This window comes from Uranotaenia lowii, unplaced genomic scaffold, assembly GCF_029784155.1.
Source record: "Uranotaenia lowii strain MFRU-FL unplaced genomic scaffold, ASM2978415v1 HiC_scaffold_102, whole genome shotgun sequence".
Taxonomy (NCBI): Eukaryota; Metazoa; Arthropoda; class Insecta; order Diptera; family Culicidae; genus Uranotaenia; species Uranotaenia lowii.
The window spans coordinates 36,970-42,969 of NW_026596989.1; positions in this window are offsets into that span (position 1 = coordinate 36,970).

Here is a 6,000-nt window from a genome sequence, read left to right on the forward strand (position 1 = left end):
CTGTTATAAGATAATAAAATAAAGAGTGAATGAAAGCATAATAGAATTTTAAAAGAACATGTTGTGGCACAAAGTTCTTCAATCTCCACAGTACACCACAGAGGGGAGAAATTCTTTTTTCTAAATGTTGTATATGACAACTCCAGGAAAGAGTACTATCTAAATGAATACCTAGGTATTTGAAGGTTTTCACCTCTTGTATGGCAAACTGATTCATATGTGGATCCCTGTGTTGTGATATTACTTTCCTGGATGAATGTAATAACATGTATTTAGTTTTTTCGTAGTTTAAAGAGAGTAGATTGCTATTGAAAAATGTAGATAGCAATCTCAAATCGTGTTCCAGGTTTTCGATTATTGTATTTGGAGACTTTCCTGTGTAAAATAAAGCAGTATCATCCGCAAAAAGCCGTGCTGTACCAATAAGAGGAAGATTACAAATGTCGTTAATGTAAATAAGAAAAAGTAAAGGACCTATGTTACTGCCCTGTGGAACCCCTATATTGATATTTCTGAATTCGCTTGCTATTCCTTCAACCACAACAAATTGTTTCCTGTTGTTCAAGTAACTTCGAATTAAGTCATTTGCTTTTCCCCTTATTCCGTATCTGTTTAATTTTTCTAATAATATTTCATGATTCAGTGTGTCGAACGCTTTTTTCAGGTCCAAAAATAAAGCTCCGACAATATTTTTAGAATCAACCTCTGTTATAATTGAGTCAACTACACAGAAAAAATTATTTTCTGTAAAATTACAGCAAATATCCTGTAACAAAAAGGAGCAGGACATTTGCCGTAATATTACAGGTCGAAAAAAAATTACGTGTCAGTTATTTTCAAGTGCACAATTTTTTTACAGTATGCTTTAAAATTACAGGACTAATTTCAAACCGCGTACAGGGTTGTAGTTTCTAGCTTACTTTTATGTTTATCGGTTATATTAGTGGATGAAATTAAATGAAACATGATAAATACTAAAACGCAACTGTTTCAATGCTATAAATTGCAATTTTATTATTCAATATTAGAAAAAATCGTTTTCTACCGAGGAACATCAATAACGCTGGCGTTGCTAATACAGTAGTGAATCTACCTTTCTGGCAATACATTGATTAAAAATAAACAAATGAACTTATTCATCCTTGGTATTATCATATCAAATAAGAAAAAAAAATTAAAATGTTGTTATTGAAGTCATGCTGATAAAATGTCCGAAGTAATGCATCCTTCATAAATAATTTGCACCAAATTTCATGGATAAGTAATATTGTTTGATAAAACGAATGGCATTTGTGAATAGTTTTAACGTAAACGCAACCTTATTTCAATGGTTTAGGTACATAGCAATTTTGTAGTTTGTTATTCAAACCTAATTTGTTATTCAAACCTCAGTTTGTTATTCAAACCTCATTCGAGAAATCAATATTCTTAAATTTGTAATGCTACATCGGTATAATTAATAAGATATCATAATTCCGAACCTTTGAATTGTTTGAGGTACCTAATAACTTTAGCATATATTGGTTAAAATAAGTATCCTTGTATTAAATTTCACAACGCTCTTCTTTCAAATCAATATCATTCTAGGAATAATGGAAGGCAGATCGCTTCTTTCGATACGAGGCGCTTGCTGATAAAGCAACATAAGAGGTTGTCACCGGATTTTCTGTCCATTTTGTCACCCATGGAATTTTTCACCTCCAGTTAGTTCTTGATCTCCTATGGGGGCTTTGGCTAGTCGTGGTTACTTCCGTGCACCGCTCTTGTACGATCGCTCTGTTGGTTCACCAGCCCAACCAGCCTTAATGGTGGTTCTTGAGCAGTTTCAGAATGCTAGAAACTATCTCATGTACTTCGTAGCAATAACCGGAAAGTTCCAATTTTTCATAGTCCCGGCTCCGGTTGGTGCAAGCTTCCGGTACTTGCTTGAAAAGTTTGACTGCCGCTGCTACGGATCCAACATTTGACACCATACGGAACTCGTGCAAGTGATCGAAACACAGGAAAATTTTCTTCAATGTTGACTGCAAAACGAATAATGAGTTATCGAATGGTTTAGATGTTTTCAGAAGAAAAATCCTACCTGTTGGTTAATCGAATACGTCGCCAAGACGGATCGACCGTAGAACCTGAATATCAGGAGATAAATGAAAAAAATCATATCAAACTAAGATATTATTTTGTCGATTCTCGGCCATAAAATGGTTGATAATGAATGGTCGTAAGCTTGTGAAGTAGCCTTATTGAATTACACCAAGGGTTTTTTTTACACCGCCTAGGGCTTAAAATATTTTATCTCAGAAAGAGCGTTGATTCACGAAAACCGCGTGAAAGAATCGTACTTATGACAAAAAACCGTGTAAAACAAAGCCGTATTTTGAATATGGAGCAAAACCAACCCGTGTTAAAAAGACCTTAGAGTTGTACATAAAATATTCTATCCAATCATGGTAAATTTTTATAGGCCTTTGATTAAATCGCAATAACATTTTAAACTTTATCAGTTAGAATATTTCAAAAAACAAAACTTCCTTCTTGTCTTAAAGTGTTAGTAAAAAATAGAATGACAATTATTTTAGCTGAACAGGAAGTCTGGCTGATTATTATTATTATTAAGTTTATTAGAGACACTTTACCACTCCTGGGATATTCGTATCTTAAGTCTGGCTGATGTTGATAAATGAATGTTTAATAAATTATCTTAACTAAGACCCGTTTCCTGTTGAGCCCACCAAACCCTCAGCCTATTTTTAATGTGTTTCATAAATATTTGTGTTGAGCATTTTTTTTTAAAGAGCCTGACCATCACCAGATGGTAAGAGATTCGCCATCAGCTGTTGGATTCAATCTTCATGCTCGAATTTCTAATTAAATTAAGAAAAATTAACCAGATCTGAATTAACAGTTGAGTCGCCGCGACGATTACGGGCCCCCAACTACTTACCCAAAGTTAGGAGAAATACTCCCGGCACTCAAACATTAATAAGTAATATGCCCCAAAAAACCATTTGTAATTAAAAAAAAGAGCATCAACGAGTCTGATGGAACACTTGTAAGTGAAAATTCGTAGAAACAAAAAAAAAGTCTAACAATCCCAGTATGAATTTCTTGAAATTAAAATATTTGACCTGGAAAATTTAAAACGAACCGTGTATTTAATTGCATCATCTTTCGATGAAGTTACATAACTATTGGTTGATGAAAAGCATTACTTACTTGCTTAAAACATGGACATGATAATCCGGCCATTTTACACCTGTAATCCTCAGAAAGTTCCATATTTGTTGGTTTTCTTCCATCCATATAACTTTGGTACACCCTAAAAATACAAATTTTACAAATATCGCTCAAAGATTAGGTTTTGTTTACTACTTACTTGCTTTAAGATTCAGTGACGATTGTCTGAAGCATAGCCAAAGTGAATGATCCACTGTCGAAAACCGTTTGCTTCCCGCAATTGTCACCGGTTCGACAGGTTCCAGAGATGTGTTTTTTCTGTTATCAGTCATTTCACTATCTTGGTAAATTTCCGGTGATCCGCCGGTCCAGCCGCTAAACTTTGCCAATCCTGGCTAATCAGGAAATTCCGCTCCAGCGTTCGGACAGGCGATGGCAATCTATTTTACCATTTCTGGTCAATTATTATCAGTTCGACCGGAACATCAATAAAACTCCCCGGCCAGCTTCTCCCGGTGCATTTTTGCTGCTCACTTTTTACGATTGGGCCTGTTCGTCTTCGCGACGTTCACCGGATTTTCGCTGCGGATCAACTACCAATTTTGTTTCAGCACAGATCGAACTTCGGAACCGGAACAAAACAAAACAAATCCGCCCTTTTGACGTTTTTCTTTTTGTTTCGCAACCGGGATGCCAAGAAAGTATTGTAATGAGCAACTGAAAATTGAAAATAATTGGACGGCACACGTTATTTAATGACACGTAATTTTTTCGACCTGTGATATTAAGGTAAATGTCATGCTCCTTTTTGTTACAGGACATTTGCTGTAATATTAAGTCGCTATAAATTTTATTTCAGAAAATTAATTGAAAATTACATGCATTTTTAATTACAGGTTGTTTTCTTTTAAATGCAACCATTTCAAATGACACGTAATAGTCAAAAATTTTTTCTGTGTAGTTCAGAAATAGCTATAAGAGTACTTGAGCCTGCTCTGAAACCGTATTGCATTTTGTATAAAATATTATTACAATTAAGAAAACTCATGATTCTGTTTACTAGTAATTTTTCGAACACTTTGCTGAAGACACTGAGCGTAGAAATTGGTCGATAGTTGTTGACATCTTCTGAATCACCTGATTTGAATATTGGAGTTACTTTCGCTACTTTAAGGCAATCTGGAAAACATCCTGTTTCAATTATTGAGTTGAAAAACTTTGCAAGAATATGTGAAAAAAGCTGGTTGTTATTTTTAATAACACTTGTTGGGAAACAATCCGGTCCACAACTTTTTTTGTTTTTGAGGCCCAGTATTACTAATTTTACTTCATTTTCATCTGTTGGTTGAAGGAAGATTGAATTCCTTACCTCGTTTATATTGGACAAAGCATCAAACTCAGGTTCAGTTGGTATTTCCTTGGCAAGGTCCAATCCAACTGAAGAGAAAAAACTGTTGAATTTGTTACCAAGCATTTTTTTTGTCAGTTATAAGGTTTGGACCTTCGGTAAGTTTTATTGATGGAGAATTGTTAGATCTCCCCAAAAGTTGGTTTATATTTTTCCAAAGTTTAGAGTGCGTTTATTATTGAGTAGTCTTTCATAGTACAAGCGTTTACACGTTCTCTTTTTAAGATATAGTTTTTTATTTATATGTTGAAGCATTTCTTTAAGGTGAATATCATTGGGATGTTTTTTAACACGTTTCAAATAGTTGTTTTTCATGTTTATTAAAATCCATAGGTCATACGACATCCATGGACAGTAACTACCTTTTATGTTTATTTTTTCGATATTGTTTTAGTACACCGTTTGAATAAGTTATTGTATGTGGTTGAGATTTCTCCAATGCCGCTGTTCACGTTGCCTGGGACAAAGGTTCTAAGATAGTTCGAGAATAATTCATTTAGTTTAGCGTGATCCGTAATTTCTTTTGTCAATACCGTTTTTTGTCTTTTTTGTAACATTTCAAAAGACGTGAGAATCTGCAAATGATCACTTACGTCTGAAAAGATGGTATCATTTTTTATTCGTTCTAAATCTTTTACTTTGCAAATAACATGGTCTAAAATGTTTTGTCTTTTGGGCCTTGTCGGGAAACAATTTGTACAGGCAAAGCTAAAAGATTCCAACAAGGTTTTATATTTACATACAGTATTTGTATTAACGAGATGTACAGGGACATTTAAGTCGCCAACAATAAGACACGAGTGTTTATCAGGCACAGATGAAAGAAGAGATTCAACTTGTTCACACAACGAACTAAACGGATACGCAGGGTGTCTGTAAATTCCATGAACTTCGACAATTTGACCACAATGAGATATTTCGACACTTATTCTATGAAAACCATCACAGGTAACATTTAATTTCGTTTTGAAATCTTAGTCGTTCCTAACAAACATAGCTAATCCCCCATACGGCTGATCTCGGCACGAAAAGATTGATGTGAAGCCTGGTATAGTGTAAAGAAGACAGTTATCTACAGTGAGCCAAGTTTCACTTATTACTATTACATCAATAGTTATATTTAAATGTTCAATTGACTGTAAAATATGGTTGAATTTTTCTAAGTTATTCATGCTGCATATATTCCATTGTAAAATCCTAATTGTTTTTTTTTATAATTACAGTTATTATTATTATTATTTTTATTGTTATGATTTATATTATTGTTATTATTATAATTATAATTATTATTATTACTATTATCATTATTCATATTATTACCATCATTATTTATATTATTACCATCATTATTATTATCATTAACATTGTTATTATAATTATTATCGTTATTATTATTATTATCATTATTGTTATTA